The sequence below is a fragment of the Echinops telfairi genome, unplaced genomic scaffold (genome assembly GCF_000313985.2).
Source record: "Echinops telfairi isolate 266 unplaced genomic scaffold, ASM31398v2 ScPeMD7_9;HRSCAF=40, whole genome shotgun sequence".
NCBI lineage: Eukaryota > Metazoa > Chordata > Mammalia > Afrosoricida > Tenrecidae > Echinops > Echinops telfairi.
Window position 1 is genome coordinate 101,491,519 of NW_022103906.1, and position 12,184 is coordinate 101,503,702.

Here is a 12,184-nt window from a genome sequence, read left to right on the forward strand (position 1 = left end):
AAATATTAATATGCTACTCAGCCTAGAACACTCTACTTCTAATCTAACCACTGTGAACAGACTCTGGATCCAGCATTCTCCAAGTAAAATACCAAAACCTGCCCTGGTGTAATGAGGGGCAAAAGACACATGAACTCCTCTAGTTTGCAAGCATGAGGCTGAAATGGGGTAAGTGGCATGTTTCAGCCCACCCTGGCCAGATGATCCTGCACGCCTTGCTGTGAGATTCACCGGACGGACCACTTGATTGGGAAAGAGCCATTCAGCTAAGGCACCTTTGAGAAATGAATGACGGTCACATGAATTTCCCCAGAATAGTGAGCCCTGAGGCCGGAGCCACATCAAAGTGCCAAGAACTTCCCAGTATGAGTCAGAGAAGAAGGTGGCCATGTATGAGGTGGAAGACCTGACCCTAACAATGCCACAGAGCAAGCTAGAGCTGCGCCAGTCATTGTATATGTACACCCCAGGCCTTACTTGATCACGGTTCATGTGCCGCAGAGGCGCCAGCGATCTAAGCCATTTGAGCTAGGGTGGCAGGGAGTGGACCACTTACTAACCTCAGAGAAGAGGAGGCAGCTCCTGCTGCAGACGCTGACGTTCTCAGAAGCCCTGGGTAGGTGCTGTGTGTTGGAATCATCTCAGTGCAGACGGTTTGGTTTTGGTTTGGCTCTACCTAAAGTACAACTTTGTCCCCACTCCAAAATGAGGCAGCAAGATGGGAAAAGAAAGCAAGGAAGGTCTGTCCCTCCCTCCCTTTTATCTCTGTCATGACATTTAGTTGACTTTTGTCTTCAAAAATTCCCTTCTGACTCGCTGAATCTTTCACCAGCCTTTCCACAGACACAGCAATACATAGCCTCCAGCTTCAAAGGGGACTGCCGAGGCAAAGCCGGGAGGTGATCAAGTTCCAACGTCCCTGCGCTATGTGGTGGCTACCCACGACAGCCACTCTGCAAAGCTGCTGCTGCTTCCATCTGTCAAGTTCCAGTGAAATGTGACAGAAACCTAGCAATCCACGTGCTTCCCTGCGATTTCAGTCTGCCTCCCTCTAGCCCGGTTTGTCACTGAGGAATGGGCACATTTAAGATTTGGTGGCCTCAACTGTAATCCCCAAAAGGAAGAGCAAGTATCTGGTGTCAAGGTGCAGAGAAAGCAGACACGTTGAAATGTGGTGGTGTGGGAGGGCAGGTGGCTGATGGCCCACAACTGTACGGCTGCACGTTTGGAGAGAGGGTGGGAGGAAAGGAAGCCCTGCCTCTGACTGACAAGAAAACCCGTCACAGAGCGGACAGTCAGCAGCAGGCGCCGTGGTGGTGGTGGTGGAGTGTGGCCGTATTTAGAGGGACTGTTGGAGTCCACAAACACGTCCGGAAAGCCAACTTGGAGGGAGGGGGTGTAGGCTGAGGTGCTGTGGGGAGACCTGGGAAAACCAAGCAGTGTATCCCACCCATGCCCCTGCCAATTCCATAAGACACTCTGTGCAGTACCAGGCACCGTAGGAGACACATGCCAAAACAAGCAATGGTCAAGCCAGTTTACGTCAGAGGAGCAATCATGTCCAGGATCGGCCTATACAGTCCAGGTTGACTAGAGAAACAAATCCAGGGAGGCTCATATGTGTATAAGAAAGAGTTTTATACACAAGATCAATTGAATAGTGTGAAAACAACCCAGCCCAGTCCAGATCAAGTCCATAAGTCCGATATTAGCCCCCTATGTCCGATACCAATCTAAAAATTCCTCTTCAGACTCACACAACACATGTAATCACCCCAAGTGCAGGAAGGTCACAGGCCAGTGGGTGGAAAGTCTTGTGGGTCCAGTGGCGGTGGAAGCATCTCAGCGCTGACCGGGGTCTCCTTGTGGCTCCACCAGCTCCAGGGCTCTGACTGCATTGGCATCCCTCCATGTGGCTTGTCGTCAGGAATGTCTCCCAGGGAGTGAGTGTATCTGGCCTCCAGTGAGGTCATCAAGCTGCAACCTGACTGACACCCCTTCTAGACTGCTAGACTCCACCCCTTCACAAGTTGACGCCAGAGTAGCTATACAGTTCCTTCATCTACCATTAAGTGAGCACAAGCGGAATTTTTTTAATGCCGTTAATTAATTTAATTCAAAACCAAACTCACTGCCATTGAGTCAATGCTAACTCATAGCGACCCTGCAGGACAGGTAGAACTCCCCTGTGAGTTTCTGAGACTGAAAAGCTATCACATAATGTTTGAGGGAAGTGGGCTGTGAAGCCCCAGGACATCCATAAATGTAAAGGCTTTTTCTTATTTTGAAGTTGAGCAGCATCTCAGCTACCACAAGATTAAGACAGAGCATTCCGAGGATATACCTGGTTAATACTGAAGTGGGTGTAATCCTAGTCTTAAAATGCAATAGATCCAAGAAGCAAATGCAAAGTAACCCACATGTGTCTACAAAATCCAGTCCACACACATCTGGAAACCTCGGCATGATTCAGTGCAAAAACCAGGAGTTAATCGCAGCCCTACTGCTCACAGGGGAGTTGAGGAGATTATTGTGAAATGCCTACCTACCCACCCCCCAAAAAATCCAAGAATATTAGCCTTCCGAAAATGAAAAAACTGTTACAGAGAGAGAGAGTAGGTGCATCTGACCGGACGTCAGCACTTCCCCTCCATTCTGGGTACCTACCTATGCCAGGCAGTGTGCTGTGGCTGCGAAGACAATCGAGGAACACAAGTCTCCTGGAGGAGCTGCTGCTATGGCTGTGGCCTGTTGGCTCGGACTCACGGTGGCCCTCTAGGGCAGGTGGAACTGCCCCATTGGGTTTCCAAAGCTGTCAGCTGTATGTGGGCAGATCACCTGGAGGCCAGTATTGAATCACTGTGCCTCCTGTCCCAGAACTGAACCGAGAGGACACCTCGGTGTCAAACCCATGCCTAGGTGAATCTGACAGTGCCTTACCATGCAATCTGGGAAATTCTGTAAGATCCTTATGCCAATATACCTTAAAAAGACTCTGAGGGGTCACCGTCTTTTTAAAGGTCCCTAGGCTTCACAGTCATGTCATATTTTCATAGTTCCTTTCAGAACAGTCGAGAGCTGTACGGATTCTGTGCTCACTCTGCATTTAACTAGCACTTAAGTGCACTGATTATAGCTACAAACATACTTCTTGGTCCAGTGTGTGGTTGGAGAGGTGGATGGACAAGAAGCTGGGGAACTTGACAGCACAAAAATAGCATGCGGTTTGTCTGTCTGAAAAGAATCAATCCTCTGTGACTAAGAAAGGGCCTGCAGCAAACAAAAGTCAGAATGAAGCTGGGTTTCATATCCTGCTACTGGGTACTCCCCAGCTCTTCCGCAGTCTGGGAGACACAGGGCGGGGACTGCAACAGAGCAGCGAGTAGGCTTGGCCATTGCGGATCACCTAAGGAGACCTTGCAATGGGATTACCCAGGCAAAACTTCTGGACATGACACTAGATTGAAGGAAAATCACTCCAAATAAAACCACACCGATCATTTTCTAATTGGCTTTGCCCAAAGTAGCACCTGTACACAAGGTTGTGGAAATGAGTTATAAGTGGCAGGAAGAGCCCACAGGAGACTGAAAAATGAGCTCTGATCCAATCACAAGTCCTCTGAACTTCTAGTTCTTGCACTGCTGAACTGTAGGGGTTGAAATTAAACTGCTTCTGGAGGTTTTGTCTCAGGGCCCCTTGCAGGTCAACCCAAGCTGTTCCAATCTGATTGGCTGTGTTCCCTTCTGTTTTCCTTTCCTTTTCTTTCTATGACACTGGGTTGCCACATAAGACTTCCTTTCAGGAAAGAAAAAGTAAAAACAAACAAACGAAAAAGGACGCTACACCACCTCTGTCTTCGTTAGTAGTGGTGCTACATCAGAAAGATCATGGGAAGAAAAGCTTTAACAAATGGAAATGCATTTAACTTCCAGTTTCAGGGGTTGGAAGTACACATTAAGTGCACCAGCTTTGGAAAGAGGGGAAGCTCTCCCTCTTGCCAGCCCTGGAGGGAAGGCCTCATTCCCTTTCAGCATCTGTGGATGCTGTCCCTCGGAGATTTCTACCTGTTTTCACCCAGTTTTTCCAAGTCTAAATGGTTCTCCAGGCAGAAACACTGGGACCTAAGAGAATAGTCCTCGTTCTTGCTGACACTCAGGTCTCTCTCTCTGACTCCATGGCAGGGAGAAGAGCGAAGGTGATGCTGCCATTCCCCAGGGACACTGCCTCTGGGTGGGAGCAGGCCTGTAACCTGAGTAAGGGTGATGACTGAAGAAGGCGATGCCAAATCAAGCCAAACTCACTGCCTCTGAGTCCATGCAACATCTCATCCTAATTCTGCCTCCTTAACCTGACACACCAACCTTCCCTTCTTCAACATAACCTAATCCAGGCTCCTTAAATACAGGCTGAGGCCTCTCTCAGGGGACTGGAATCATGCCTTAGCCAAATCAACACACAATCTGATCCATAGCAAACACCAAAACACCAAAATAAGCTTTGAAACCCACATGCCGCACTCTGCACACATTCCTTTAAGCTCCACCTCCCACATTCCTGTATCCAGACACATCAGTGCAGCCTTACAGAAAAATGTCCAAAAGAAAGGGGGATGCCTTATCTTGCCCAAATAGCTCTGTACCAGGGACACCTAATAAACTCATTGGATAATGAAATCCTGATGTGTCTCAGAATTTCAAGTCACTATGAAAACTGGAACCAGGGAAGTGATTTCACCATCTTCGGGGGCGGTGGGGGATAAGTCATATGAGTCACTTTGTAAATGCTGATACATGTTCACTTCAGAAAATAAGGGTAAAATAAAACAACTGGGGGGAAAAAATCTAACCCATCACCCTTGATAGTAACTAATGTCAATGTTGTGGGGGCTTTTTTGGTGGGTTTTTTTGTTTTGTTTTGTTTTATTTTTTTCCCTTTTCTTCCAATGTTGTGTTTTGTGTACAATATATCTTAAGTCTCTCTCCTTAAATACAGCTTAGCTCTGAACCACTCATCTAGTCCAAATTAACCCCCCAAATCTTGTCTACTCTGATCAATTTATACCCATCTGACTGCCAGTCTACATAAGTGTCATCATTACTTGATAGCAATGAACAGACGATTCCCCTCGCTGGCGCTCTGACTACTGAAATGGATCTTTACCCCCAAACAAAACCAACACGAAAGCAAGTCCGTTGCCGTACAGCCGGCGCCGACTCAGAGAAACCCCATGTGTAACAGAGGAGTGCCAACTGCAGGAGCTGCTGACTACTGCAAACCCACCAGTCCAGAGAACAATGAGACTGTCTATCCTCATGAAAAAAAACTTTATTAGTTTGGACTAATACATGTAACATATCATTCCATTTTTCAATCATGTCAAGTAGAATTGTACAATCGCTACCACAATCCCTTTCCAACCATTCTTTTTTACATGGACTCCCTGACATTGTCTCCCTTTTACACCCCCAACCCCACCACTGTACTCCCCTCCCCCACACCTCTTCTTTTACTTGCTGTCCATATAGGTTCATCAGTCCTGGGTTTCAGAGACTGAAAACCAGAAAAGCATATAACACAACTTCAAGAAGGTGACCTCCATTGACATACTACCTTGGAGATACGCTCTACTATGAACAAACAAAAACCACACAAAATAATACAAACCAAAAATACAGTGAAAATGTTAAACCAGATCAGGTCCAGCCTCATAAAAATTGTATAGTTTCAGAAACCCAAAGGGGCAGCTCTACCCTGTCCTATGCTGTCACTCTGAGTCAGAATTAACTCAGGGGTAGTGAGTTGAGTGTTTCAGTGTAAAGATTCCTTCACTGGACAACACCTAAAGTGTGATTAAAACAAAATCAACTATTGGATCCGCTAATGCACTAATTCTTTTTCTGCCTCATTTAATCTGTTGGCAAGTCTCTCTATAGTGTTTCCCATTTGAGCTAATGTCCCTTTTAGAGGCCATATTTCCTTTTTGAAAAGGCAATGGTTGGTGATGATGTCAAAGAGACATTCCTGAGAAAGGGAGGGGCCTTTTGTTGCAGCTGGACGATGCTGCCTAGGTGCCATAGCCTTGGTGTATGAGAGAGGGAGCTATAAGAGCTGAGTCGAATCCTCTCTGGCCCTTTGCCTTCTGCGGGAGCTGGGTCCTGATCTGGTTCCTTGATCAGTCTCCTGTTGCACAGCATGCTGATCCCAGGAGCCATCAGCCGACTGCTGATGGTGGGTTTATTTGGCTGACTTTGGATCTCTGCATTCTTATTCAGGCTACTTCCTGTTCACCAGCTTCTACAAGTCAGGAGAAGCCTGACTTGAACCGACTGGCCATTTCTCGATATAAACCTCTTTCTACATACAACACACACAAGCATCACTGGTGTGTTTCCCGAGAGAACCCAACTCAACACTCTTGTTTGTTTGTGCGTTATTTTCATCATTCCTGCTAGTGTTCTGTAGGTTTTCCCTTACATCTTACATATATGTGTAGATGTGTATATGTATGTACATGTGCATGTGCATGTGTGTGTATCTCATCCATTGATCCTTCTTTGATTTGACAAAGTCTGCATTATTATTATAAGACAGGTAACCAAATTTGAGCTTGTATTGAAACTGACAACTTAAATTTAGTAGTCTAGAATATTATATAAGACTACTAATTGGGATCACCTCAGGTAGATGAACCCAGAGAACGTTATGCCGACTGGAGTTAGTCAATCACAAACAGGTAAATACTGCATGAGACCACTGTGAGGATAACAACCAAGGCGGAGGTTTGCATACCACAGCAAGCACACTTTGCAGGCTCCCAAGATGAAGCAAGAGACTAGAAAGTTGAAGAGGAATGGGGGTGGGGGGGTGGGGAGTCTGGACAGACTATTGAGGCAGTGGGTTGATGAATGGTTTGAACTGGCGAATGCAGCTGAAATGTAAGTAATTCACAATAAAAATTTATTTAAAAAAGGAGAAAAGTAGAATAAAAACATGCATTCAAATGCTCCTGGATAAGCGGGTACTGTAGTCTCTGTGGGTGAGGTCCAGAAGGTGCAAAATAAACTCTAATTGCCCTGGACGAGAGGCAAGAGTGGTGGTAAGGTGGAGCAGGGATTCGAAGACAAGTGCAGAGGTCTTCACCATTTCAAAATGTTACCCCCCAAATTTACCTGATGGCACTGGGGCACCTTGAAGAAAAAGAACACTTTACTCTGCGTAGACTCATTCTTTTCTTTGTTTATCATTTTATTGGGGCTCATACAGCTCTTATCACAATCCATCCATCCACTCATTGTGTAAAGCCTGTTTGTACATATCTTACCATCATCATTTTCATTCTATTTCAGCCCTTGGTATCAGCTCCTCTTTATTTTTTCCTCCCTCCAACAGGAACCCTTGATAATTAAAATAAAAAAATTACCCCATGTCTTACACTGACCACTGTCTCTCTTTACCCAGTTTTCTGTTGTTCAGAACCCTGGGGGTGAGGGGGTCAGTACATCGATCATTGTGATTGGTTCCCCTTGCTTCAACCTACCCTCCTGGTATCACTACTGTCATTATTGGTCCTGAGGGGTTTATCTGTCCTGGATTTTCTGTGTTGTGAGCTCTTATCTGTACCCGTGTACATGCTCTGATCTAGCCGGATTTGTGAGGTAGAATCAGGGTCATGATAGTGGGGGGGTGAGGGGGAGCATTAAAGAACTAGAGGAAAGCTGTATGTTCTGTCAGTGCTACATGGAACCCTGACTGGCTCGTCCCTTCCTTGTGACCCCTCTGTGAGGGCATGTCCAACTGTCTACAGATGGGTTTGGGGTCTCCACTCTGCTGCCTTCCCCCTGGTTCACATCAATATGATTGTTTGTTCTGGGTCTTTGATGCCTGATACTTGATCCCATCGACACCTCATGATCACACAGACTGGTGTGCTTCTTCCATGTGGGCTTAGACTTGCTCTTTAGTAATATGCACAATCTCCAAATAGTGCACTGGTATTGAAGAGTATATGTACTTTAGCTATATCTGACTATTTTCCTGCTCGGCTGCTTCAGCATCACAGGGATGGATACTTTTCCACACACTTCATAGGAAACCATCCAACCCCTTACTCTTCTGTTAAGGAATCATCAAGAATTTTGTCTCCATATAACCAGTATCTTAAGCCTATTGGGTTTAAAATGAATTTCCCTTTCTGGAAGCTCTTCAGTGCTTTTAAAGAATCTCTTGATTCTTTTATTCAAAGCACAGCAGGATCCACTATACTCTTCCATTACTTTACAGTGAGCACTTCTGCTACTCTCGTCTTTTTGTTTCAAATGTTATACGTATTGTCAAGCTGTACTAGGAAAGCCTTCTTTTATTGGTCACTCCAGCCCATCTCCTTCAGGGATGCCTGGCCAGGTAAATATCTGTTTAAATTCTTTCATCTGAGGAAACACAAAGACCATGCAGTTGATATTCAACTTGATCTTTAGCATTCTCTTCAATCCATGATGCAATAGAAGTCTGGGATTCAATTGTCTGGGAGAATAATTTCCATCTGCATAAAACAGAGCATCCCAACAGCTCTGGTTGTTCTGAGAGCAAATTCCCAGGCAAAAACGTGGTAAATATATGCAGCTAATCCAAAAGGAACACTCCCACTCCAAGACTCCTATCAGTCTTGACTGCGCCTCACCAAAAGGAGAGCCGATGTTACAGCCGTGTGTACACAGTCACACCAAAAAGAAAAACCCAAAGGACCAAGAGTGTGAATGCAGCAGGGTTTGGAAGCCAGACAATTGTTGATCCAAGACAGTGATGGCCCCTTTTCGCAGCTGCTCTTTTTGCTGTGATGTAGACAAGGTGCCTCGTAACCGGGCAGACTATACAACACTGGAGAGAGATGCTATCCTGAGAATTTTCTGCTTTCTACCCCAAAGACACAAAGCTGGGTCACACAAACATGACACTGAAGCAATTATGAAGAGCCATGCTTGCCCATTTTTCTGACAAGATGTAATTCACACATCATCCAATTGTGTGTAAAGGCCAATATCAAAACAGTCATCATAGTCATTGTAATGGGACTGCAGTGTCACAGCTGTATTAATTCCTAGAGATCCATGATGGTGTGGAAGGATTCCTTCCTATTTTAAAAGACTGACAGATTTCCATTTTCTGTGTGCACATGTCTATGTGCCGTATGTGCTCCTTAACGGTTATGCCTTCTGGTTTGTGGGGTCTACATGGTGATTATGCTGTTTCACTGTTGGACATTCAAAGCTCTTGGTCTTAACTGGAGAAACCAATGGCTTCACTTGAAATTTATCCACAGTCTGGCCCCTGGTGCCTGCTCCTCAGCCATCATATTTCTGACACACTTTCTCTGCGTTGGATCATCGACCCTGGGTTCCTCATTCATGGCCCTCCTGGTGGGATTGTGAGATGATACGTGTTTATGGGAGAAGAAAGTCCCATCATTCTCCCAAAGTAATGACCAGGTCTTATTTTCTTCCAAAATCAAGATCAGATCATTCAAGTCATACACAAAATCTTTCAAGAAGCAGAGGGGGAAAGCAAAACAGAAAAATCCCTCTCAAATCAGACAAAAGCAATAAGAGAAAGGAAACACATAGGTCAAGTTTATTCATGAGTAGAGAAGCAAAAATTTTAAACAACGTAGTAGCAAATAGACTCCATATGGGTATTAGTTGAACAAGCTGCACTCTTTCAAGGATTGCAAGTGAGTTTAACACTAGACTAAACTGTAAGTATAATATAACACAGAGGAAAGAGGAAAATCTTAGGAAACACACAACCACCTTAATACAGATGCAGAAAAGTCTCTGATAAAACAACATGCGTTTATAATTAAAAACATAAAAATACAATGTTACAAAACATAAACAGAAAAGAACTCGTTTAACCTAACAAAGGACATTTGGAAAAAGTTACAGCAAGCATCATTTTTACTAGAACATTCCTTATTAAAAATTAGGAAAAAAGGAAAGGGTATCTTTGATTCCTCTTTTAATTCAACATTGTAAAAGAGGTACTGACTCAAACAAGAAAATAACCATGCATACATATATGTTGATAATTGAGAAAGAATGCACAACCCTTATACAGGATCCATGCAATTTATAGACAAAAGAGGACAAGTAGTAAATATCCAGTAGAGTGTACCTCGACCAAGGGCAGCCACAGGTGCGACCAGGAGAAGCCTGCAGTTGATAACATGCCTCAAAGGTCATGTCTTTTCGCTCACTCTGTGTGTTCAGCAAATAGCAGAGAGCTTGGACTATCTGAAGGAAAGTGTGGCATCAGGAAGGAGGAGGGTTTACTAACAACCTGTGATTTACAGATGACACAGCCTTACGTGCTGACAACAAAAAGCACCTGACGCACTTGTTGATGAAAATCAAAGACTGTGGCTGTAAGCATAGATTACAGCTCAATGTAAACAAAACTGAAATCCTCCCAACTGGACCCATAGACAACATCATGCCATATGGAGAAAAGTTTGAGGCTGTCAAGGATTTCATTTTGTTTTGATTCACAGTCAATAATCATGGAAGCAGCAGTTAAAAAAAAAACAATCAACACATACATTTCAACAATTTAATCATATTGAGAGGGGTTGTGCAACCATCACCACAATCGACCTATTTAAAAGAGAAAATTTCTCCAGGTACAATAGCTTTATGTTTTAATATTTCATTATTGAACAAAATTCCTAAGATTTTGTAGCAATACATTTTGACTTACTTTTTATCTGTGTGTATGATATACACCCTTTTAATGTAGTTTGTATACAATTTTATACTTATTAAAATATTTAGAATATTAAAAAAATCAAAGATGTCGCATTTGGTAAATCTGCTGCTCAAGACTTCTTCAAAGTGTTGCAGGGCGAGGCTGTTGCTTTGGGGACGAAGGTGTGTCTGACTTAAGTTGTGGTATTTTCAATCACCTCACGTTCACTCCGAAGTTGGACACTAAGTGAGGAAGACTGAAGAAGAACTGAAGTATTTGAATTACGGCGCTGGCGGAGATGTTGAAAGCACTCTGGATTTGCAGGAGAATAATCACATCCGTCTTGGAAGAAGTACAGCCAGCATGCTCCTCAGAAGTGAGGATGGTGAGAGCTCGTCTCATGTCCTTTGGGCATGTTACAAAGAAAGACCAGCCTCTAGACATGGACTCATGCTTAGTAAAGCAGAGGGCAGAGGAAAACAAAAGGTGAATTGACAGAGAGGCTGCAATAATGAGAGCTCAAACATAGCCATTATGAGGACGGTGCAGGAACAGGCAGTGTTTTCTGCTGTTCGCCACAGAGCTGCTAAGAGCAGGAGTGGACTTGATGGCCCCTAACAGCGACAAAGCGCGTGGATGTAAGATGAATATACAAGTGCCAACCATGGTCCTATGTGGCCACCATATCCAAAAAATTCTCTAAGTTAGACGCCCTGGTCACTGAAAAGTGAGAGTTCAAACCTACCAGACACTTCCAAGGGGTAAAGCTGTCTCCTCCTGTAAAGTCTGGCAGTTTCAGAAACAATAGCTAGGATGGCTATGAGTTGAAATTGACTCAATGGGTAGGAATGGGTTCTAAAAGCATTTAAAACGATCTATGTATATGAGAGTTGGTGGTCTGAATCCACCAGCTACCCTACAAGACCAAGCTGGGGCAACAAAATTCTTGGGTTTTTTAAATTATAAATCATTTTATTGGGGGCTCGTACAACTCTTATCACAATCCATTGTATCAAGCACATTTGTACATTTGTTGCCATCATCATTTAGACATCTATAAATGCAATTCTTTAAAAGATTTACAGCCCATCAGACTCGATGGGAAAACATTCATGAAGTTCAACAAACAGACCTTCAACTATTTATAGGTTTTTCTTTTTTTTCTGTTTTTTTGTTGTTGTTGTTGCTGTTGTTTTCTTTTGTTGCTTTCTTTGGCTGTCTTGTTTTTGTGCATATTATTTATCTCTGCATGTATGTCCAGATAAGAGAAGCAGGGTAAACAATCTTGAGGAGAAAACAACGGGCTCAACGGTTCTGAGGAGACCTCGGAGAGGGGGAGACGGAGGAAAGAAAGTGGGTGTTAACAAACCCAGGGACAAGGGAACAACAGTGATCTAAAATCAATGGTGAGGACGGTGTAGGAGGTCTGGTAGGGCTTGATCAAGG

General features: G+C 44.2%; 1 protein-coding gene and 1 pseudogene across 2 annotated transcripts in view; both read right to left on the reverse strand.

Moving 5' to 3' along the window:
* Positions 1–12,184, reverse strand: part of RNF144A (ring finger protein 144A) — a 161,946-nt gene that overhangs the window by 110,737 nt on the left and 39,025 nt on the right. The window lies entirely within an intron of this gene.
* Positions 8,106–12,184, reverse strand: part of LOC115868267 — a 55,714-nt pseudogene continuing 51,635 nt past the window's right edge.